The sequence below is a fragment of the Taeniopygia guttata genome, chromosome 1A (assembly GCF_048771995.1).
Source record: "Taeniopygia guttata chromosome 1A, bTaeGut7.mat, whole genome shotgun sequence".
NCBI classification, from domain to species: domain Eukaryota; kingdom Metazoa; phylum Chordata; class Aves; order Passeriformes; family Estrildidae; genus Taeniopygia; species Taeniopygia guttata.
In genome coordinates this window covers 6,132-30,846 of record NC_133025.1, presented here as the reverse complement: position 1 = coordinate 30,846, position 24,715 = coordinate 6,132, and the positions used below count along the sequence as shown (strand labels likewise).

The following is a 24,715-nucleotide window of genomic DNA, read 5'->3' as shown; positions in this document are numbered from 1 at the left end:
ACTGATTTCCCTAACAAACCTCTGACATGTGCCACTGGGACTTTATCTCCGTCTACTATATTCAGGGGCTCAGACTGGGCAGGACCTGCTCGATTGGTGGAACCTCGGCTGTTAACTAACCAGGTGGCCTTTGCTAAATGTTGCTCCCAATTTTTGAAAGATCCCCCACCCAATGCTTTTAAGGTGGTTTTTAACAGTCCATTGTACCTCTCCACTTTGCCTGCAGCTGGTGCATGGTAGGGGATGTGGTACACCCACTCAATGCCATGTTCCCTAGCCCAGGTGTTGATAAGGCTGTTCTTGAAATGAGTCCCATTGTCTGACTCAATCCTCTCAGGGGTACCATGCCTCCAAAGGACCTGCTTTTCAAGGCCCAGGATGGTGTTACGGGCTGTAGCATGAGACACAGGGTAGGTTTCCAACCATCCAGTGGTGGCTTCTACCATTGTGAGCACGTAGCGCTTGCCTTGGCGTGTCTGGGGCAGTGTGATGTAGTCAATCTGCCAGGCCTCCCCATACTTGTACTTGGACCACCGCCCACCATACCACAGGGGCTTCACCCGCTTGGCCTGTTTGATGGTAGCGCATGTCTCACAGTCATGGATAACCTGAGAAATACTGTCCATGGTTAGATCCACCCCTCGGTCTCGTGCCCACTTATAAGTGGCATCTCTACCCTGATGGCCTGAGGCATCATGGGCCCATCGTGCTAGGAACAACTCTCCCTTGTGTTCCCAGTCGAGGTCTATCTTTGATACCCCTATCTTTGCAGCCTGATCTACCTGCTGATTGTTTTGCTGCTCTTCATTAGCTCTGCTTCTGGGGACATGGGCATCTACATGGCGAACCTTCACAGGTAGCTTCTCTACCCGGGTAGCGATATCTTTCCACTCTTCAGCAGCCCAAATTGGTTTTCCTCTACGCTGCCAGTTAGCTTCTTTCCACCTCTCTAGCCACCCCCACAGAGCATTGGCTACCATCCATGAATCAGTGTAGAGGTATAGCTTTGGCCACTTCTCCCTTTCTGCAATGTCTAGGGCCAGTTGAACGGCTTTGAGTTCAGCAAACTGGCTTGATCCACCTTCTCCTTCAGTGGCCTCTGCAACCCGTCGTGTGGGACTCCATACAGCTGCTTTCCACTTCCGATTCATCCCTACGATGCGACAGGAACCGTTAGTGAAGAGAGCATAGCGTGTTTCCTCTGCTGGCAGTTGGTTATATGGTGGAGCTTCTTCAGCCCGTGTCACTGGTTCTTCTTCTTCATCTGCGACACCAAAACTTTCACCTTCGGGCCAATTTGTAATTACTTCCAAAATCCCAGGGCGATTCAGCTTACCAATATGGGCACGCTGCGTAATGAGAGCAATCCACTTGCTCCATGTAGCACTGGTGGCATGGTGGGTGGAGGGAACCTTTCCTCTGAACATCCACCCCAGCACCGGTAGTCGGGGTGCCAGGAGGAGTTGTGCTTCTGTGCCAATCACCTCTGAGGCGGCCTGGACTCCCTCGTAGGCGGCCAAGATTTCCTTCTCTGTTGGGGTGTAGTTGGCTTCAGACCCTCTGTAGCTCCGACTCCAAAATCCCAGTGGTCGGCCCCGAGTCTCATCAGGCACCTTCTGCCAAAGGCTCCAGGACAGACCATGGTTCCCGGCTGCAGAGTAGAGCACGTTCTTCACATCTGGTCCTGTCCTGACTGGGCCAAGAGCTACTGCATGAGCAATTTCCTGCTTTATCTGGGTGAAAGCTTGCTGCTGCTCAGGGCCCCAGCAGAAATCATTCTTCTTGCGGGTGACCAGGTAGAGGGGACTCACGATCTGACTGTACTCAGGAATGTGCATTCTCCAAAAACCAATGGCGCCTAAGAAAGCTTGTGTCTCTTTCTTGTTGGTTGGTGGGGACATGGCTGTGATCTTGTTGATGACATCTGTAGGAATCTGACGCCGTCCATCTTGCCACTTCACTCCCAAGAACTGGATCTCTCGAGCAGGTCCCCCCCTTATCTCCTCCCTGAGTCTCTTATGATTCTCCTCTATCTTATCTTCTAATTTCTGCAGACGTGTTTCCACTGCTGCAATTCTGGCATGGGTTGGGCCACGTACAGCATCTGCATATGCTCGGAGTTTCCTTGCCATTTCGAGCACGGTCTCATCCCTCTCATCTTGCTTCATTATTGCTAAGGCAGAAGCGTAGTCATGTGGCCCAAGCCGTACAAGTTTTCGCCACATCACAGATGTACATGGTACCAAGTCTGGATTCCTAGTTGTTATTTCATCTGAGAAGATAATCTCTGCCACTGCCATTTCTCTCAGACGTTGGATCCCTTGTTCTATAGTCTTCCACTGGGTTTGCTGCATATAAAGATCATCTGCACACAGGTATCTTTGTGCTACACTTTCCAGAACTCGTGCCCAGAGGCTGTGAGGGTTAGCCCCCCTCATCATTCCTTGATCAATAACAGGATCATGTGACAGGGATCCCAAATGCCTTGCCTCAGTACCATCCAGAATTGTAGCCTCGCCTGCAGCATCCCAAAGACGGACCAACCAACTAATTACAGACTCATCAGGTCGTCGGGTATAATCCTTCCTCAGGCCACGAAGGTCCTTTAGGGAAAAGGATTCAGTATTGGCCTCTGATCTTGTACCAGTTGCTTTGACTTCTGATTTTATGTCAGCAGGCATTGAGGGTCCCTCTCCTGCATTATCATCATCATCGTCATCATCCACTGGTCGATTGGTCTTTTCTGTGCGCTTCCCACTTCTTGTGCTAGTAGCAACAGCCATAGGTTGAGGCTTGGCTGCTGAGTCTGGTTTAGCTGCTAGCCTAGGCTCACTGTCTGGTTTAGCTGCTGGCTTTGAGCCGGAGGTGTTTGCTGCAGCCTGAGTGACTGGTATAGCTGCTGATTTATCTCCCTGCCCCCCTTCCTCTGTCTGCTGCCCTGCAGTATCTAGCAGGGTGCAATAAGCATATGCCAGGGCCCAGCTCACTGCAATGATTTTTTTCTCCTTAGAGTTATCATGGCACTTCTCTTTCAAGTACTTCGCCACCTCAGCCGGATTCTGAATTTGTTCACTAGGAAAGTCCCAGGCTATAGGGTCAGAAAATTCCTTTAAAATTTGGCCCATCTCCTCCCATTTCCCACACCACTCAGGATTTCTCACACCTGGGTCTACTCCTGGGTCAGAGGTCTCATCAGCCCCTCTAGAAATCTCAGCCCTCATTCTAGAGAGACTGCAGACTGTATAGAGAAAGCTTACTAGATTAAACACCAGGAAGATGGTCTCCTTAACAGTCAGGGGAAACTGAACATTCTCTAATAGGGAGGTAACACATTCAGAGGAGAAGAAGGAAAGCAAAGGCTGAAAAGCCTCATCCCCTACTTCCCCTCTAACAAACTGGCTGTACAACCATAACCATGAACCATACATTCCAGGAACAGACCTCAGCACCTTTATAAACCCTCTGGAAGCTATTACACCCAAGCACAGCACAATGGATATTCTGGTCAGTGCCCTTCTACTGCAAAACCTACGTATTAGGGACAATACCGGAGCTATTCCTGGATAAAAAAATAAACCTAGGGACCACAGGGGGATTAAGATCTCAAAAACCCCTAGGGACCAGAGACACATGCAGGCCTTCACCCCAAGGGACAATATTAATTCAAACAACATAACCAGTAACTGCTCCATACCCACACAAAATAATTGGAACAAAAATATGATTACAACAGGGTTTTTTCCACTCTCTCGAGCCCCGAGTTGGGCGCCAAAATATTTGTCCTAGTTTAGGGCAAATTTGGGGAAAACCCAGGAAATAAACCCCCACGGCCCCTCTCCACCCACCTGGTTCAGGGAAAAATTCCCTCTGAGAGAGAAGTGGAAAAGAACCTGTTTATTCAACAACAAAGCACTCCCCAGCACCAAAACAATTAACAACACAAGATGACAACAAAACTCTTTCACCCCTCTGAAGAGCTGAACAAATCCAGAAGGTCTTTCCTGGGAGTGGTCGCCTGGGTCTGGACGCTGGGGATGGCTGCTGCAGATCTCCAAATGCAGGCTCCTGGTGTTCTTTGGTGTTTCCCAGATCCCAGTCCAGAGCAGGCTGGATGATAGTCAGAAAGAGGAAGGGAAAAAAAGCAACAGTCCAGGGAAAGAATTGGACTGCTTAACCTAACTAGGAAGCAAAGCAAGAAAGCAGGCAAAGCAAGCAAGCCAAGCAAGCAAGCAAGCAAAGCAAGCAAGCCAAGCAAGCAAGCAAAGCAAAGCCAGCCAGCCAGCCCTAGCCTTTTCTAGCTTTCCAGCAGACATGGGGGGAGGTGAACCAGATGATAACACAGCAAAACAAACCTTCACTTTCAGAGTCAGTTCTGAAAGCACAGAACATAATATCAAACGTAAACAGAACACACGATTGGAGATACAAACACCATAACAGTCACCCTAGGACACAAACAAAAAAAAACCAAAACAACCCAACCTTTAAATAATTATTTAAAGAAAATTATTTAATCCCTGGGAGCCTGAAATTTTCTACTGCTGCACCAGACATACAGCTTTTCTTCTTTTTTCTAATAGATATAGGGCTCCTAATTAGCGATCCAGCTGGCAGGTAGCAGTAGCAATATGCAGAAACCAGTATTCCCATCAAGCCCACCAGATGAATAATGATACGACCAAGAGTTCATCATGTTGAAACATAAATTTTAAGGGATTTAGAGATTTTAGAGCAGCCAAGATTTTAGTTAAAGACAAGCCTTACTAGAGTTAATTAAAATAAATGAGTAGGCCTTGATAAAGTTAAGAGTGAGTAGTTAACTAGTAATTGATTGTCTGTCAGCACAATGTTTAGTTAGCTGGGTTAATAATGAAGAATATAGAAACTGATAAATAGCTTTTAAGAGCATAAGACAATTGTGGGCCTCCTCTGTTCTGAAATCAAATGAAGACAAAGAATGGAAGTTCTACCAAGAGTTCATTTGTCATATTTGCATTGAAACGGTAGAAAGGCCAGAACAAGGAAGACTTCATTTAATTCCACATTTTGGGACTCATCCCCATGAAAGGGACCACTGACCCATTTCAGGGAACAAACTTCATGCTTAATAGCTTTTGAAATGATTAGCATATGAAGCAAGGAATGGGATGTACCAAAATGAATAGGTATTTGTATTTTCGGTATTCAGTACTTGTATGGACAAAACGGCTCTTTAATCACTTGGAAAGTGCGGTGTGTATTTGGGAACTATCCCACACGCTGCTGGGTGTCGACTGAACATACACTTTCTAACTTTAAACTGTTAGAGAGTTTTTTTTTTGTCACAGTTGGATATCGGTACTAGATCAATATCCATATTTTTATTTTAATAAATCCACACACAAGGATAGAATTGCACAAACAGGCGCTCTGCCCCCACAGACGCCAGCCGGCAGCGCGCCCACCCCTCGGTCTCGCAGCGCCACCTGCCGGTGCAATTCGCGCACTGCACCCACGCCTCCCTCTGGCCCGCCCCTGCGCCGCGTCACCGCGTGACGTCACTGCGTCGGTACCCCGACCCCTCCCCTCGCACCGCCCCCAGCGCCTCAGAAAAGACCCCAAGCATTAGTCGCCCCGACAGCCGCCTGTCCGAAATTCCGACACCAATCCCGCACTCCAAAAACAATCCCGCGTGGCGTCCTCCGGTGCGGGTGCACCGGAACAACACCACGGCACGCAGGGCGTGCGGAGGGCACACAAAAAAACGCCAAAAACCGCCAAAATCGACCCCGTCCCGAAAGCCGCCATATTTTCCCCATCACGTGATTTTCTCGGCGCGGCCATTTTCGAATCAGTCACGTGACTCAATGGGCGCCGCCATTTAACTCCTCATTACATGACTAACTGGGCGCCGCCATCTTTGTCTCATCACGTGATGTAGTACGCGCCGCCATATTTACTTCCATCACGTGATGCACAGGCGCCGCCATATTTTCCTCCATCACGTGATGCCGTGGGCGCCGCCATGTTTTCCTCCATCACGTGATGCCGTAGGCGCCGCCATCATCGTCCCGTCACGTGATGCCGTGGGCGCCGCCATTTTCTAGGGTTACTGTTGTTTTTAAGTTTAATTTTAGAGGTATTATTAATATTAGATTTATTTGAGGTAAGGGTTAGGTTAGGATTAGGGTTAGGGTTTGTTTTTCAGTTAGGATTTAGGGTTCAGTTTAGGGTAAGGCTTTGAGGCAGGGGCAGCTTGGGTCTGGGACACATCCTTTGCCATTCGGATTTTTTGCAGGCAGCTGCCACCTCAGGGTCACAGGCCCCTGAGCACAAACAGCGGCCCTTTTCCCTGGGTTCCTTATGTCTGTTTGCAGCAGGTATTTGGCATTGCCTCAGCAAGCAGAATTTTATTCTGCTGCAGCTTTTGTCTGTCAGATATGTGGTGCCCCTCCTACCCTCACCTTCTCCCCTCACCCCTATTCTTCTCTGTCCCTGTCTCCCCCCCTCACCCCTATCTGTACTTCCAGCCCCCCCATCCTACTCTCTCTTCACCTGCCCCTGCCCCATCCCGCACTCCCCCCACCGCCCACCTGTGACTCCCAGCAGCACCACATGGGAGCCCAAACTTGTGGCGATAGTGCAGCCCTCACAGCAGGACAACACTAAAATAAAACAGGCAGGGATGACATCTGTGGGCTGCACGGTGTCACAAAGGGACCTGGGGCTGAGGGCAGGGGGCTGGAGGGTGGCACAGAGGGTGGGGGCAGCTGAGAGGCAGAAGGTGTCTGTAGGAGTAAAAAGGGGGGCACAGAGATGCTGAGAGGCTGCAGTGGGGGGCTGGAGGGTGGCACAGAGGGTGGGGGCAGCTGAGAGGCACAGGGGGGCACAGAGATGCTGACAGACTGCGGTGGGGATCTGGAGGGTGACACAAGGAGGCTGAGGGGCAGAAGGGGTCTGTAGGAGTAAAAAGGGGGGCTCCAGGGTGGCACAGAGACACTGAGAGGTTGCAGTGGGGGAATGGAGGGTGACACAAGGAGGTTGAGAGGCAGGGGGTGCCTTGAGGACAAAGTGGGGGGTACCTGAGGGTGACAGGTGAACCAGCCCTCACACCACCCTTAACCTCACCCTAAAAACCACCCCTCCCTCGGTGGGGAGTGCACGGTGGAGGTTAGGGGGCCAAGGGACAGTGTTGGGGGTTTGGGGTGGCACACAGACATTGCGGGCTGAGGGGCAAATAGGGGGGACTTGACAAGTGGAGAGCTGACACTGAGGGTTAAGGGTACAAAGGACGGGACATAGGGTACCAGGAAGGCTTAGGGTACAGCAGCAGCCCTCACCCCAGCCCTAAGCTCACCCCAATCAGCATCCCTAGAACACCAGTTTTCCCCAACAGCAGCTGCAGGCAGTGACTTTAATTAAAAGGTAGGGATGATGTTTGCTGGCTAGAGATCGACTGGTAGAGCCTGGTGACTGAGCACTTTTTTTAGTGGTTTTTTTTTGGTTTGTTTTGGTTTGGTTTTTTTTAGTGTTTTTAAAGGATATTTGAGGGTTTTCTCACAGGAGATTTTTAGGAACTTTCTGGGAACATTTAGGATACCTTTAGGACTTTTTCAGGGCTTTAAAAAGATTTTTTTAAGGTATTTTAAGGGCTTTCTTAGTACTAATTAGAATTTTAAGTGGGTTTTTTGGCGGGGGGCTGTTCTTGGGGTTTTTTTAGGACTATTTAAAATTGTTTAGGGCTTTTATAGGACTATTGGGGGTATGTGGAGGACTCCTAGGACTCGGGTATTTTTAGGTTTCTTGAGGGAAGTTTAATGGATTTTAAGGTCTTATCAGTGTGTTTTAAGGATTTTGGGGCTGTTTTTAGAGCTCTTTTAAGAATATTTAGCCTTTTTTAAAGGTTCTTTGGGGATTTTTAGGGGTGTTTTAGGGGTTTTTTTAAGTAGGGTATTTTTATTGTATTTTAAGGGTATTCTGAGGCTATTTTTATGTTTTTGTGGGGGTTTTAAGACATTTTGAAGATGAGGTTTTTTTGGGTGTTTTTATGGGTTTTTAGGGTCTTTTCATGGCATAGAGGCTGAAGGGCAGCTTGAGGGGCACTGTGTGGGCTTGAGGGTGACAGAGGCTGGGAGCTGAGGGAGGAACAGGGGGAGGGGACAGTGGGTGACACAGAGAGATGCTGAGGGGGGCAGCGGCAGCTGGAGGGTGACACAGAAGCTGGGGGATGAGGGGCAAAGGAGAGGGATTCAGGGTGGCACACAGGAGCGGAGGGGCAGCTGAGAGGGGCCTTGAGGGGCAAAGGGGGGCTTGAGGGTGACACACAGAGCCTGAGGGCTGGGGGGCAGAGGGAGGGGTTGAGGAGTAAAGGGAGAGAGTTTGAGGGCTGGACAGTCTAGTGGAGATCAGGGCTACAGGGTACAGCTTAGGAGGCAAGTTAGGGTACAGGTGCATCACCCCTCATCCCAGCCCTAACCTCACCCTAAGCAGCCTTTTCCCTTTTCATCCCTAACAACAGCAGCGCAACACAGCAAGCCTCGCAGCAAGACCACACCGGAACACGGCAGCAACCCTCGCACCAGGACAACGCCAGAACCCTCAGAGGACAACAGGACCCGCTGCAAAAAGGTAGGGATGACAACTGTGGGCCAGAGAGAAACAGGAAGGGGCTTGGAGGCTGAGCAGGCTTCCTTGAGTGTTTTTTTTGCAGGACTATTAGGAATATTTAGGAGATATTTGAAGGCTTTTTAGGACTTTTCTGGTGTCTTTTAGAGTATTGTTACACCTTCCTAATGGCTATTTTGGAATTCCTTGGTGCATTTTTAGGGTCAGGATGTGGGTCAGACGGGATGCCCGCTGAAAATGCCGAGTACTACTGGAATGCAGTGGAATGCTTTGGGAAGGTGCCGGTGGAGGGCTAGTGGGTCAGGTGTCATGCTGCTGGTCTGAAGGTGAATTCTGAGCAAAGCAAGGTGGTTGTGGTTAGGGTTATATGGTGGCAGATTTCTCAAGGAGAAATCCAGACAGAAAAAATGAAGCCCCAAGCTTTGTACTGTCAGTTTGCAACAGATATTCGGCATGAAAAAAACCCCGAGTACTTGGGGGTGGGAGATTCGGACTGGGAGTAATCCTGCACCGTTTTGACATTGAGGAGGCAAAAGGAAACTTGGGACCTGACAACCCAGGGGGGGTCACAGGTCCCTGGGAATGAATGAGGGATATCTACATTGCAAAAGCAAATTCAGCAGCCCAGGTTCCTGGCGTCAGTTTGCAGGGCTCCCTTGGGACTGTCAGGGCAGCACAAGTTTGAGGCGGTGGCAGCTCGGGTCCGGGACACATCCTTCGATGTTCAGATTTTCTGCATTCAGCCGCCCAGTCAGGGCCACAGAGCCCTGAGCACAAACTCCAGCCCTTTTCCCTGGGAAAGAAAACTCACCAGTCCAGGTTCCTGATGTCATTTTGCGAGTTGTGCTTGGGATTTTCAAGGCAACCCCTGGTCAACGTGTTAGCTTTCAGGAACACACATAATTACGGGATATGAGTATATGCAGGTGCTTTTATTGAGAGCTCTGAGAATCAGGGGTACAGACCCACATCTGACTCCAACATGGCTTTTGAGCTGAACGTATTTTATATTCTATCATTATATAACATACATAGTAATTATTAAACTTATATTGTTCTATTATATACATTGACATGAGTTTCTCGTGATCTTTCTTAGGTCCCTGACCACAGTTTCTCATGATTATTCTTATGACTAAACAATAATTATATTTAATTACTAAACAATCATCACCTCTAACAACTATATCATTTATCATGTACTAGATACACAGGTGAAGTTCTAGTAAGGTACGAAATCTTCCTGTACTTAGGGTGTTTATTTTCTTTTCAGGGCCTACTAAGCTTAATTTACTTTTTAACTCTAAATCCCCATGATTTTAAACCCTTTTACTATCAGACGTGGGGGCAGCTTGGGTCCAGGACAAATCCTTCTCCATTCAGATTTTCATGGGGCGGCCCTTCTTTCATGGCCTCTGGCTCATGGACTCTATCACAGGCCCTTTTCTCTGTGAAACATAGCTCACCCTCCCCGGTTCCTGATGTCAGTTTGGAGGAGGTGCTTCTTCCTTCCAGGGCAGGCAGAATTCTTGCCGGCAGCAGTTTTGCTCCAGGATAAATCCCGTGCCATTCAGAACGAGACGTAGGAAATCACTCGGAGCCACAGGCCTCGTGACCCGACCTCTGCCATTTTTCCCTGTAAAACCAACCTCACCCTCCCCGCGTGTCAATGTCTGTTCACTGGAGGCGTGCTGCTCTCCAAGGGCAGCAAGAGTTCCTGGTGTCGGCAGATGCGGTCTCTGGGGAATCGTTCACCGTTTGCAATTTCGGAAGCACAATTCCTGCTTGGCCAGGGGCACACATAGAGGAAAGACTCTTAATTAACTTGGAAATGAAAGTCTGGCACCCCATTGTTTAAGGGTTAGACAAAAGGCTGCGTAGGGGAGGGAACATCCTGCAGGACCTTTCTTCACCTCATCCCCCACTCTTAGGTGTAGCAGCTCCCCACTTGACAAGCTGCTTTCAGTGCAGCTACCTGGGCACACCTGCACAGGGAGCTGCTAATCCAGAGGGGCTAACAGGGGTATCCCAAGCGTCCCTCCAGGAACTACGGTCGGAACATCCAGCGGGGACCGGGGAGCAGCGTGACCCACCCGAGCACGGAGCGTCCCTTTGAAAAAATGCCGAGGGAAGAGACCTCTTGCCAAGGGGCAGCACCCGAGCAGGCCGGGCAGCACGTGGGGTTCCACAGGAGAGCTTTCAACTGTCCCCTTTTATTGCGTCAATCCCTCCCTAGAACTCCCAGACATTCCACAGCACTCCCAGAAAAGACAGGGGTTATGAAGACAGAAGGGGTTTAACTTATGGGAAAAAGCTTCCTTTTCCATTATTTCTTGTGTTCAAATCATGAGGGAATGCACTTCCCCTGCAATTTTAATGGTCTCAGTTGAAAGAAGCCCCGTCTTTTCTATGCTGTTAGGGGTGTTAATTGACAGGGAATCCCCAACTGCCATTATTTTCCAGTTTAAATAGAAGGGGAAAACCTTGACAAGGTTTTTTTCTGGGTTTGAATTAAGGGTAACCCTTTTTGTTGTCCTAAGGCTTAAATTGAGGGGGAAGCCCAGCTATTCCTCTTTCTTAAAGGCTTGGATTGAGTGGAAGATCCCTCTGTCTTCATTATCGCAGAGATTTAAAACGAGGAAAACTTCTGTTTTCCCAATATTCTAGGGGGTTAAATTAAAAGGCAGAAGCCATTTATTTGCCATTGTATCCATTTCAGTGGAGGCAAATTCCCCATTTCCTCATTTTAAAGGATTCACTTGAAGGAACCTCTTCTAAAATGCTTTTTCAGCATTTTAAGGGTTTAAAACTATGTTTCAGGGCACTTCTTTCTGTGCCCTAGGACTAAATATCTCAGGGAAAGGCAAGCCTAGCATGTACTTAACCTTTATGCTGCCCAGGAGCCTATTTTTTTTCTTATAATTATTTATAATGTAGTTAGCCGTAATTAGTAGCCCCAAGGAGACTTAGACCGTTCGTATAATTAGTATTCTTCTCCACCCTTAGTCTCACGTTGAGTACTACTTAGAAGTTACTGAGGAATAATTATATAAGTTAACAGCAAATTATCCAACTTATCTAGAAACGCTGCCTAAAAACAAAGTTTTATTTCTTACCGGTTTTCTTGCCCTTTTGCTCCAAGGATTTGTAGCAAAAAAAGAAAGTGCTGTCATTTCCTTGAAGAGTTTTCTTCTATATCAAGCCCTTTATTCTCTTTGAATTCAAATCAGAGGAGCCAAACAGCTGTAGCTGCTCTGAGGGCTTTTATGCCCGGTGGGGTTTGCCCCCTCCCTTTCCCTGGGTGTCATGGGAATGAGAGGCGGGCCCAATCAGGGGTATATAAACCCCAGCCTTTTCAAGGGGCTTCATTCCCTCCCTGGGATCAGTGGGGGTAAGTAGTCTCCTCTCATTTTGGTGAAGAGGCTCTTTCAGCTTATCCCAGCTTGTTCTTTTGGGCTTTAAATGCAACAGAGGCTTTGAAGATGCTGTGAAGAAAACAACGTTGAACACAGGGAGTATTTAAGTTTGTGATTTGGGGTTATGCATTCAGGGGTGGTAAGGTGCTTTTGTATTTTCTGATTTGTTTTTTTAAGGGGGAGTAACTTCTTGTAATTCCAGATCATGTTGAGTACAACATTTTTTCAGCAAATTCATCGTGTCACAAAAGGGATCTGCCCTGTGTCAAAGATGATGTCTGAGATAGAGGCTTCAGGTGAGTTGAGGATTGTGACTAGGAGAGGGAGAGTGAGCAGGGTACCTGGTTAGGGGCTACTGTGGTAGGGGTTTGTAGGCGATAGGGTGAGAAACGGTGTCTATTTGCAAGGCCTTTCACAAGCATAGCAGAGGCATCTGTGTGTTATATAGCACACAAACTCATCCACTGAACTCACAGAAATGTCATGTAACTTTGCCTTTCTAATAACAGCTATACCTTAGACTCAGGATGAAGTTGGAGACTTGAGGACCCAGGCACCCTCAGGAGAGGATAAGTAGCTGACTTACTGGGATTTCACCCATGTAACACTAAACTCAACCATTGATTTTCAGGTTCATTATTTTAGCTGACTGAGAGACTAACAGGTGATCCCCTGCGAGGCAGACTCCTTTTAGGTCCAACATGGATTCATAGCACCAGGCATCCAAAAGATAAATTGGGGCCACGGCCTGGAGACGGGAATAGTGGCCTCCTTCTGCACCCAATGGGGATTTGCATCCCCAGATATGTGCAAAATAAGTCTAGGGCTAAAACTGCAGAGGAGATGGAAGCGGGGTGCTGGGTTGGGACTCCCCAGAAGGGGTTTTTGAGTCAGTTTTGGAGATGGGGATGTCCAAGAAGCGTCTCCTTAGGCCACCTAAAGGGAAAGTATTTCTTTTGATCTCAGTGCCGAGGTGCTCAGGGCAGAGCAGTTCCGGTATGCGTCCTGTCACTTGTCTCTGGTGCACTCTGTGTTCTTTGGGTCTCTCGGTCCTTGCTCACATTCTTCTCATCGAAAGCTCTCTCTCCCTCTCCTGTCCCGTCGTTTGTCACGTCCTGTCCTGTGTCACGGGTGTCTGCACATATTTGTCCAGGAGCTGCTCTGCCCTGCTGCATAGCCTGTAACAGCACAAGTCCTGGGGACTTGAAATTGGTAATGCAGGGTGTAGTTGTGCTCTGCATTGTATTCATTGATTGCCATAATATGTTTGGCAGTGTTAAGTTGTCCTGCCGCCGTTTGACACTAGTCCTATCTTCCTTTCAGATGCAGACAGTTCAAATCAGTGGCAGAGGGCATCAGTCCTGGGTGAGGGTGTTGTCAGGAGCAGGTCAGTCACTGTTAGCATTAGGAAGCCTAAGCGGTGACTTTGTTACAGCGGTGTTCTTTGCATTTATTTTTAGAAAGTCCATGCAGATAGCAGCAGTCAAGGCCCAGTGTGCTAGGTGAGCAGTGGACAGGAGCAGTTGTTCTTGCTCAGGTTTCAGTTTTTGGTGCAACTCTAAGCATCCATTCTTGTTTGTGTGCTTTAGGGAATCCCCTCGGAGTATGCGTAGCCCCTGTCGCCAACTGGCCGATGGACCGGGTTTCCTGCACTTGTGAGCCCACTGGAAGTATTTCAGGGCTCTGTGATGAAGCCTTGAAATTTTGTATTTCCAGATGGCATCCGGGGAGCCTTTGGCAATGGCCGAGGAGTTGCGGTGAGACGCCGAGGTAGGGAGGGGGAGCCAAGGTCCACTTAATTTTCAGCGTTGCTGAGTCACTTTGTCTCTTCTTAACCCAGGCAGACCCTGTGATGACGATGGCAGCCTCCGAGCATGGCCTAAGTGTGCGGCCCGAGCAACCAGGCCTCCTTAGGAGAATGGTGAGTAGTAGAATTGCTGGGTTTTGTCCATTGTGCAGCTAAGATCATGCAGTGATATTTGGTGTTCTTGCTTGTAGCTGAGCAAAGGACCACAGCCCGCTGACCATAGGACATGCCCAGCAGGCAAAGCAGCCTCCATTCGCACGCGACATGGATTCTCATCCCCAGATGCCTGTGAGATAAGTCGAGGACTAAGGCCCATAGAGGGCATGAAAGCGAGGCGCTGGGAGGGTCTTTTGAATCAGCTTTGGGGGGCGGCCATGTGCAAGAAGTGTCCGATTAGGATGCCTAAAGGGAAAGTGCTTCTTTTGATCACAGTGCTGAGGTGCGCAGGGCAGAGCAGTTCCGGTGTGTGTCCTGTCACTTGTCTTCGTTGCACCCTGTGTTCTTTGGGTCTCTCAGTCCTTTCTTCTCATCAAAAGCTCTCTCTCCCTGTCCTGTCCTGTGTCACGGGCGTCTGCACATATGAGTCCCGGCCCTGCTCTGCCCTGCTGCATAGCCTGTAATAGCACAAGTCCTGGGGACTTGAAATTGGTAATGCAGGGTGTAGTTGGGCTCTAGACTGGATTAAGAGATTGACATAACATGTTCGGTGGTGTTAAGTTGTCCTGCCGCCATTTGACACCAGTTCTAACTTCCCTTCAGATGCAGACAGTTCAAATCTGTGGCAGAGCGCCGTAGTCCTGGTTGAGGGTGTTGCCTTGAGCAGGTCAGTCATTGTTTGTATTTGCAGGGGAAGCTTAAATGGTGACTGTGTTACAGCGGTGTTCTTTGCCTTTATTTTTAGGAGGTCCAGGCAGATAGTAGCAGTCAAGGCCAAGTGTCCAAGGTGAGCAGAATCAGTTATTTTTGCTCAGGTTTCAGTTTTTGGTGCGAATCTAAGCATCGTTTCTCATTTTTTGTGCTTTAGGCAATGCAGTCGGAATACGCCAAGCCCCCGTCACCAACCGGCTGATGGACTCTGTTTCCTGTGCTTGTGAGTCCTCTGGAAGTATTTTAGGACTCTGAGATGAAGCCTTGAAATTTTGTATTGCAAGATGGCATCCGGGTAGCCTTTGGCAAGGGCCGAGGAGTTGCAGCGAGTCACCGAGGTAGGGAGGGGGAGCCAAGGTCCTCTTAGGTTTCAGAAATGCCAAGTCACTTTGTCTCTTCTTAACCCAGGCAGGACCTGCGATGATGGTGGCAGCCTCTGTACTGGCCAAAGTGTGCGGCCCGAGCAACCGGGCACTCTGAGGAGAATGGTGAGTAGCAGAATTGCTGGGTTTTGTCCATTGTGCATCTAAGATCGTGCAGTGATGTTTGGTGTTCTTGATTGTAGGTGAGCAAGGGACCACAGCCCAGTGACCATAGGAAATGCCTAGCAGGCGTGGCAGCCTCCATTCGCACAGGATATGGATTCTCATCCCCGGATGCTTGAGAGATAAGTCGAGGGCTAAGGCCCACAGAGGGGTCAAAGGCGAGGAACATGGAGGGCCTTTTGAATGAGCTCTGGGGGCAGAGATGTGCAAGAAGTGTTCCTTTAAACCACCTAAAGGGAAAGTGTCTGTTTAGATCGCAGTGCTGAGGTGCACAGGGCAGAGCAGTTCCGGTATGTGTCCTGTCACTTGTTTCTGATGCACTCTGGGTTGTTTGGGTCACTTGGTCTTTGCAGACCTTCTTCTTGTGCAAACGTCTCTCTCCCTGTCCTGTCCCCTCCTTTGTCACGTCCTGTCCTGCATCACGGGTGCCTGCATGTATTTCTCCCAGAGCTGCTCTGCCCTGCTGCATAGCCTGTAATAGCCCAATTCCTGGGGACTTGAAATTTGTAATGCAGGGTGTAGTTGGGCTCTAGATTGTATTAGGAGCTTGACATAACATGTTCGGTGCTGTTAAGTTGTCCTGCAGCCCTTTGACACTAGTCCTAACTTCTTTTCAGATGCAGACAGTTCAAATCAGTGGCAGAGGGCCCCAGTCCTGGGGGCGGTTGTTGCCATGAGCAGGTCATTGTTTGTATTTGCAGGCAGAGCTGAAATGGTGAGTGTGTTACAGCAGTGTTCTTTGCCTTTATTTTTAGGAGGTCCAGGCAGATAGCAGCAGTCAATGCCAAGTCCAGTCCAAGGTGAGCAGTGAACAGAAGCAGTTGTTTTTAGTCAGCTTTCAGTTTTTGGTGCAACTGTAAGCATCCATCCTCATTTTTGTGCTTTAGGGAATCGGCTCAGAGTACGCATACCTCTGTCACCAACTGGCCGATGGACCAGGTTTCATGCACTTGTGATCTCGCTGGAAGTATTACAGGACCCTGTGACAGAGCCTTCCAATTTTGCATTTCAAGGTCTCATCTGGGAAGTCCCGAGGAATGGCCGAGGAATTGCAGTGAGTTGGGGAGGTAGGGAGGGGGAGTGAGAGTCCACTCGAGTTTCAGCAACGCCATGTCGCCTTGTCTCCATTTAACCTAGGTGTACCCTGCAATGATGGCATCAGAATCCAAGCAGACCTGAAGCGTGCAGGTCAAGAACCCGGGCATTCTGAGGAGAATGGTGAGTAGCAGAACTATCATGTTTTGTCCGATGTACTGTTAAGACTGTGTACTGATGTTTGGTTTTCTTTCTCTGGGCAGACCAAGAGGTGACAGCTGGAACTTACCAGACAGGCAGATGGCGTCCTTCTGCAGCCAACAGGGATTTACATCTCCAGAATGCGTGCAAGATAAGTCGAGGGTTACGACCCACAGAGGGGATGGAAGCGGGGTGGTGGGTTGGGACTTTCTAGAAGGGGTTTTTGTGTCTGTTTTAGAGATGGGGATGTCCAAGAAGCGTCTCCTATAGTCCACCTAAAGGGAAAGTGTTTCTTTTGATCTCAGTGCCGAGGTGCACAGGGCAGAGCAGTTCCGGTGTGTGTCCTGTCACTTGTGTCTGGTGCACTCTTGGTTGTTTGGGTCTCTTGGTCTTTGCAGACCTTCTTCTTGTGCAAACCTCTCTCTCCCTCTCCTGTCCTGTCGTTTGTCACATCCTGTCCTGGATCACGGGTGTCTGCACATATTTCTCCCAGAGCTGCTCTGCCCTGCTTCACAGCCTGCTGTAATTGCACCAGTCCCAGAGATTTGCAGTTTTGCGTGGGGCATGTAGTTGCATTCAAGATAGTATTCCTTAATTCACACTAGATGTTTTGACCTGTTAAGTTATTAACAGGTTAATAACAAACAGCTGTTTGAATTTTCTCCCAACTTTCTTTCAGATGCAGATGGATTAACTCTGTGGCAGTGTGCCCTGGTGCGGTCGGGGGTTTCCCTGAGAAGGTCAGTCATTGTTTGTGTTTGTAGGGGAAGCCTACATGATGACTGTGTTACAGCGCTTGTCTTTGTGTTTAATTTTAGGAAGTCCAGGCAGCTAGGAGCAGTCAAGGCCCAGTGTGCCAGGTGAGCAGTGGACAGAAGCTGTTGTTCTGGCTCTTGTCTCAATTTCTGGTGCAATTCTAAGCATCCACTCTTGGTTACTTTGTTTTATTGTAGGCACTCCTCTCGCAAGATGCCTCTGGTCCGGATATCCGAGGCCAGGTGGGTGCAAGCGTAAGGTCCGGGTGGGTGTACTTTTTGGTTCAGGGGGATGGTGTTTTCACAGTATCTCAGTGTGGGTTTTTTTGCTTTGTTTTGTTGCAGGTGCTGTCACTGCCCTAGGTGTGTGAAGGAACAGAGGCGAGCGGGTGAGTTGGCATTTAGGCACGGTCACTCATAGGTGACTGTTATGCAGCAGCATGTTAAGCGTGTACCTTTTCATTTTGCAGGTATCCTCCAGGCAGCCTGTGGAGTCAAGATTTCAGGTGAGCTGGGGCAGCGGTGTGTAAGAGTTCCGGGGATTCCTCTTTTGGTGGGCACTAGTTCCATTTTCTGTTTTATCTTAGGTACCGTGAAGAGGCACGTAGCTGAAGTCTGGAAACGGCAGCACCGAAGCGGACGTAGAGACCGTGTCGCCGCCCGCATCCGACTGACATTGGATTCCATCCGGTCGTCTCGCAAAAGCTAAGTGCCGGGGCCAGTAGGTGGGAGAAGGGGAAAAACTTTTACTATCACAGGAGACAATTTGGCGTTAGCTTAGAGGAGAGGCCCGTAGCGGGACGGGTCCCTCGGAAGCAGAGGGAGAGGGTTTTTCCTCAGCCTCACCAGGGTCTTTGCCAGGCAGGGCAGTTCCGATCGGTCTCCGCGTTCTCGCGAGGCTCGCGTCGGCGGCCTTCTTCGACTCTCGACGTCATCGTGGATCTCTTCACTCGCGGAGCCCACCTTCACGTCCGGAACTGGCGCCACGGTCACCCCATAGTCATCGCTTCCTTCTCTAGGCCTACTGATCTTCTTAGGCTTCCTCTTAAGTGCTTTGGCACTAACATCTTGAGAGGAGTTACCTTTCATCATCATGTGCTAGTGCCGTAGGGCTTTCTTTCCTTTGGCATCATCAGCCCATGGCTCATCTTGGGCTAGGAACCTTGGGTCCATTAGGTGAAACTGCCAGGCAGTTTGCACTTCTGTCTGTGTCACGTCGTCAGCGTCATAGGTCTTTGCCGCATTGCCGTGCTTTAGCGGCCTCATTCTGTGCCGTATCGGCCATAGTTTTCTCACGTACCTTCCCGGATATCACTTATTCCGGCATCTTTACATATTTACTTTCTGGGACGAGAAGATGTACACAAGATGTTCTCATCCATCATCCTTGTCACATTTGGTAGCCATTCTCTGGGACTTCTATATGGAATGTATTAGATCCTCATCATGTGACCACAGTAGTTCTGTAGCTTCTGCCTTTTCAAAGGATATAGGGCTCAAAAATTAATCTTCTGGAGATTTATGTCAAGTCCTCAGTTATATCGTATCTCTGTTGGCTTATATTGTATGTACTTATGTTGCGCCTGCCTATGTTGGCTTATATTGTATGTGCTTATGTTGCGCCTGCCTATGTCATCTTGTATTGTATGTGCTTATGTTGCGCCTGCCTATGTTGGCTTATATTGTATGTGCTTATGTTGCGCCTGCCTATGTCATCTTGTATTGTATGTGCTTATGTTGCGCCTGCCTATGTGGGCTTATATTGTATGTGCTTATATTGCGCCTGCCTATGTGGGCTTATATTGTATGTGCTTATATTGCGCCTGCCTATGTGGGCTTATATTGTATGTGCTTATATTGCGCCTGCCTATGTCATCTTGTACTGTATGTGCTTATGTTGCGCCTGCCTATGTCATCTTGTATTGTATGTGCTTATGTTGCGCCTGCCTATGTCATCTTGTACTGTATGTGCTTATGTTGCGCCTGCCTATGTTGGCTTATATTGTATGTGCTTATGTTGTATGTACCTCTATTGGCTTATGTTGCGTGTATTCATATTGTATGTACCTACACTGGCTTATGTTGTGTGTGCCTCTGTTGGCCAGTTACGATCGGAGCTGCCCTGCTCGGGCACACAGTCAGGCTTAGGTAGAGCAGTTGTAAAACTTTGCAGTTCATCTGTCTTCTGTGGGGTTTTGGGTACAACACTGATGGGCCCAGAGTGGGTATAGCTCCTGGCTGTCAGATAGTCAGTCATTGACCGCCTCCATTGTCTTGCAGGTTCCCGGGTCCCTACAGAATTTCCTGGAATCTACCATTTAAAGTCGAGGAGCTGCGGTCATAAGATGCGTCGAAGCATATCTTTTGGCATAGTGTTTCAGGTAAGGGTGGCAGTCACCGTGTCAGTAGAAGAGAGTGTGATTGTCTGTCTGTGAGAGTTTGCGTGAGCTCGCATCCGCAGGCGTGTCTGTGTGTGTGTGTTGAGCTGTTTTAACCTTGTGTGTATGGCCTTTGCCTTTCAGGTTTTTCAACTCATTTTTAAATTTAGAATAAAAAATCCCCAGCCGGGGGGTTTTTTTTTTTTTTCCCCCCGGCTGGGTTTTTTTTTCCTCGGTCCCGGCCGGTCAGCGAGGCGACGTTCATCGCCAAAGTTAGGGTGCGGACCGTCCCGGGACCGGGGTTTTCGTCAGGCAGGATGATTTTTTTGGGAGTCTCCCGGGAACCACGTTCCTGAGGAGCGTTGCGAGTGCATGTCATTGGCCAGGTCTTAGCCGAGCGGTTGAGATGAGAGTGAGGGTGGGTTTGTGTGTAAGCTGAAGGAGGGCTGTGTGTGTGTGTGTGTTGAGTGGTTCTAACCTTGTGTGTATGGCCTTTGCCTTTCAGGTTTTTCAACTCATTTTTAAATTTAGAATAAAAAATCCCCAGCCGGGGGGTTTTTTTTTTTTCCCCCCCGGCTGGGTTTTTTTTTCCTCGGTCCCGGCCGGTCAGCGAGGCGACGTTCATCGCCAAAGTTAGGGTGCGGACCGTCCTGGGACCGGGGTTTTTGTCAGGCAGGAGGATTTTTCGGGAGTCTCCTGGGAACCACGTTCCCGAGGAGCGTTGCGAGTGCATGTTGTTGGCCAGGTCTTAGCTGTGCAGTTGAGATGAGAGCGAGTGTGGGTTTGTGTGTAAGCTGAAGGAGGGCTGTGTGTGTGTGTGTGTTGAGTGGTTCTAACCTTGTGTGTATGGCCTTTGCCTTTCAGGTTTTTCAACTCATTTTTAAATTTAGAATAAAAAATCCCCAGCCGGGGGGTTTTTTTTTTTTTCCCCCCGGCTGGGTTTTTTTTTCCTCGGTCCCGGCCGGTCAGCGAGGCGACATTCATCGCCAAAGTTAGGGTGCGGACCGTCCCGGGACCGGGGTTTTCGTCAGGCAGGAGGATTTTTTGGGAGTCTCCCGGGAACCACGTTCCTGAGGAGCGTTGTGAGTGGGTGTCGTTGGCCAGGTCTTAGCCGAGCGGTTGAGATGAGAGCGAGGGTGGGTTTGTGTGTAAGCTGAAGGAGGGCTGTGTGTGTGTTGAGTGGTTCTAACCTTGTGTGTATGGCCTTTGCCTTTCAGGTTTTTCAACTCATTTTTAAATTTAGAATAAAAAATCCCCAGCCGGGGGGTTTTTTTTTTTTTCCCCCCGGCTGGGTTTTTTTTTCCTCGGTCCCGGCCGGTCAGCGAGGCGACGTTCATCGCCAAAGTTAGGGCGCGGACCGTCCCGGGACCGGGGTTTTCGTCAGGCAGGAGGATTTTTCGGGAGTCTCCCGGGAACCATGTTCCCGAGGAGGGACGATGACTCGGGTATCACAAAGCAGTTCCTGTGAGTGTGAAGGTGAGTTTGTGTGTAATGTGAAGGGGGCATGCAAGTTGCATGAGCGTTGTGAGCCATTTTTGTTCCGGGTGCATCTAACTGTACAAGCGTAACGGACTTTTCCGCAGCAGAGACACGGTTATATTGCGTCATTATGTATTTGGCTTGTAGTACAATGTATTGTTCTGTGTTTGAAGTTGTTCCTGTCTTTTGATGTATTCTGCTGTATGTAAATTAGACTTGTACTTGTGTGCTTAGTTATGATGTATTTTTAGTTGTATTTGTCTGTACTAACATTTGTATACATTGTTTCCCTGTAATTGAAATTAAAAATTAAATTAATAAAGATGAATCAGCCCTAATAATGATACCCCTTACCCCTCCGCCCTGCCCTCCATTTGTCTCCTGTCTTTATTTGGTGTGGTTGTGTCATATCATTTTCACCCTATTTCTCCCTTTGCCTCTTACTTTCCTCTTCAGTCTATTCTTCACTTTGTACTTTCACATCTAACTGTTTCTCTTTGTCTCTGGCTCTGTTTTCCTTTGTTCCTGTTTCTAACACCATCTCTGCATTTCTCTAATCCTATTTCCCTCTAACCTTGTCTTTTTCTCGCATTCTTCTATGTGTATTTCCTCCTGTCCATTTATCTGTCTCTTTCAATATAGCTTTCACTGTGTTTTCTTCTTTTTTTTTCTTCTTTAAGTTTGTCAGCCTTTGTCTTTGTAACCCTTGCTATCATTTCCCTTGTTTCTAACTTTCACCCTTCTTCCTGTTTTGTCCAACTTTAACTATTTTGTCTTTTTAAGTCTCTTTCTATTTTTCTCTCTTGAACCCTATCTTTCATTCTGTCTCTCTATTTCTTTTTTTCCTGTAGGCTTTTACCTCTATGTCTTCTTTGTCATGTCTCTCCATTTCCTTTTCTCTTTCACTTCAAGTGTTTCCTTTTCTCTTTGTCTTTCACTCTGTTTTTCTCCTTACTCCCCTTTCCTTCTCCCTTTCTCCTCCTTTCTCTTTCCAATCTAACTTTTTTGGTTTCTCTTTCTCTCTAAGTTTTCTTTTTCTCGCTGTGTTTTCTTCTTTTTACTCTTCTTCCTGTTATTTGTCTCTCTCTTTCTTCCCACTCTCTCCTGTTCTTCTCACACTCTCCTCTTTTTCTTCTTCTCACTTTGTTTTCTTCTACTTACTCTCTCCTCTTCTTTTGCTTCTTCTTCTCCCTGTCTCTTCTTGTTCTTCTCCCTGTCTCCTTTTCTTCTTCTCTCCTCTTCTCCCTCTCTCCTCTTGTTCTTGTTCTTCTCCCTCTCTCCTCTTCTTCTTGTCTCCTCTTCTCCCTCTCTCCTCTTGTTCTTGTTCTTCTCCCTCTCTCCTCTTCTTCTTGTCTCCTCTTCTCCCTCTCTCCTCTTGTTCTTGTTCTTCTCCCTCTCTCCTCTTCTCCCTCTCTCCTCTTGTTCTTGTTCTTCTCCCTCTCTCCTCTTCTTCTTGTCTCCTCTTCTCCCTCTCTCCTCTTGTTCTTGTTTTTCTCCCTCTCTCCTCTTGTTCTTGTTCTTCTCCCTCTCTCCTCTTCTTTTTGTCTCTTGTTCTTCTTCTTCTCCCTCTCTCCTTTTCTTCTTTGTCTTCTCTTATTCTTCTTTTCCTCTCTCCTCTTCTCCTTCTTCTCACTCTCTCCTCTTCTCTCTTCCTCTCTTTTTCTCTTCCTTTCTACTTTTAGAATAGAAAAGCAGCAGTAGAAAATCCATGCTCCCAGGGAGTAAATAAAAAAAAAAAAAACTTTAAAAAGAAAACTATTTACTCCCTGGGAGCATCAAATTTTCTACTGCTGCACCGGACATATATTTTTTTCTTCTTTTTTTATATATAGGGGGTCTAGGAGAGGGGTCTACTAGGTAGTCCCACCCCCTCACATCACCCTGACACCTCCCCACACCCTAACCCCTCCCCTAACCCCGCCCCCTAGCCCCACCCCCAGCCCCTCCCCAACCCTAACCCCTCCCCCAACCCCGCCCCCAGCCCCTCCCCTAACCCCCTGGCCCCTCCCCCTCCCGAGACCCCGGCCCCTCCCCCTCCCCAGACCCCGCCCCCCGGCCCCTCCCCCTCCCCAGACCCCGCCCCCCGGCCCCTCCCCCTCCCCAGACCCCGCCCCCCGGCTCCTCCCCCTCCCCAGACCCCGCCCCCCGGCTCCTCCCCCTCCCCAGACCCCGCCCCCCGACTCCTCCCCCTCCCCAGACCCCGCCCCCCGGCTCCTCCCCCTCCCCAGACCCCGCCCCCCGACTCCTCCCCCTCCCCAGACCCCACCCCCCCAGGCACTCCCCCTCTCCTGACCCCACCCCCGGCCACTCCCCCTCCCCTCGGCCCCTCCCCCGGCCACTCCCCCTCCCCTCGGCCCCTCCCCCAGGCCCCACCCCTAGTTAGGGTTAGCTGGTTAGGGTTAGTTAGCGGGTTAGGGTTAGTTAGCGGGTTAGGGTTAGTTAGCGGGTTAGGGTTAGTTAGCGGGTTAGGGTTAGGGTTAGTTAGCGGGTTAGGGTTAGGGTTAGTTAGCGGGTTAGGGTTAGTTAGCGGGTTAGGGTTAGGGTTAGTTAGCGGGTTAGGGTTAGGGTTAGGGTTAGGGTTAGTTAGCGGGTTAGGGTTAGGGTTAGTTAGCGGGTTAGGGTTAGGGTTAGGGTTAGGGTTAGGGTTAGGGTTAGGGTTAGGGTTAGGGTTAGGGTTAGGGTTAGGGTTAGGGTTAGGGTTAGGGTTAGGGTTAGGGTTAGGGTTAGGGTTAGGGTTAGGGTTAGGGTTAGGGTTAGGGTTAGGGTTAGGGTTAGGGTTAGGGTTAGGGTTAGGGTTAGGGTTAGGGTTAGGGTTAGGGTTAGGGTTAGGGTTAGGGTTAGGGTTAGGGTTAGGGTTAGGGTTAGGGTTAGGGTTAGGGTTAGGGTTAGGGTTAGGGTTAGGGTTAGGGTTAGGGTTAGGGTTAGGGTTAGGGTTAGGGTTAGGGTTAGGGTTAGGGTTAGGGTTAGGGTTAGGGTTAGGGTTAGGGTTAGGGTTAGGGTTAGGGTTAGGGTTAGGGTTAGGGTTAGGGTTAGGGTTAGGGTTAGGGTTAGGGTTAGGGTTAGGGTTAGGGTTAGGGTTAGGGTTAGGGTTAGGGTTAGGGTTAGGGTTAGGGTTAGGGTTAGGGTTAGGGTTAGGGTTAGGGTTAGGGTTAGGGTTAGGGTTAGGGTTAGGGTTAGGGTTAGGGTTAGGGTTAGGGTTAGGGTTAGGGTTAGGGTTAGGGTTAGGGTTAGGGTTAGGGTTAGGGTTAGGGTTAGGGTTAGGGTTAGGGTTAGGGTTAGGGTTAGGGTTAGGGTTAGGGTTAGGGTTAGGGTTAGGGTTAGGGTTAGGGTTAGGGTTAGGGTTAGGGTTAGGGTTAGGGTTAGGGTTAGGGTTAGGGTTAGGGTTAGGGTTAGGGTTAGGGTTAGGGTTAGGGTTAGGGTTAGGGTTAGGGTTAGGGTTAGGGTTAGGGTTAGGGTTAGGGTTAGGGTTAGGGTTAGGGTTAGGGTTAGGGTTAGGGTTAGGGTTAGGGTTAGGGTTAGGGTTAGGGTTAGGGTTAGGGTTAGGGTTAGGGTTAGGGTTAGGGTTAGGGTTAGGGTTAGGGTTAGGGTTAGGGTTAGGGTTAGGGTTAGGGTTAGGGTTAGGGTTAGG

At 49.0% G+C, this 24,715-nt stretch overlaps 2 long non-coding RNA genes across 2 annotated transcripts; one reads left to right on the top strand and one right to left on the bottom strand.

Moving 5' to 3' along the window:
* Positions 1 to 9,515: 9,515 nt before the first annotated feature.
* LOC140682281 (uncharacterized) lies at positions 9,516 to 11,841 on the bottom strand. The gene is made up of 2 exons (XR_012053800.1): positions 11,721 to 11,841; positions 9,516 to 10,385 (listed from the first exon to the last, which is right to left on the bottom strand). It is a non-coding gene; the product is annotated as an uncharacterized lncRNA (long non-coding RNA).
* Positions 11,842 to 17,572: 5,731 nt separating this feature from the next.
* On the top strand, positions 17,573 to 18,977 carry LOC140680461 (uncharacterized). The gene is made up of 3 exons (XR_012051769.1): positions 17,573 to 17,619; positions 17,701 to 17,736; positions 17,818 to 18,977. It is a non-coding gene; the product is annotated as an uncharacterized lncRNA (long non-coding RNA).
* The last annotated feature ends 5,738 nt before the right edge of the window (positions 18,978 to 24,715 follow it).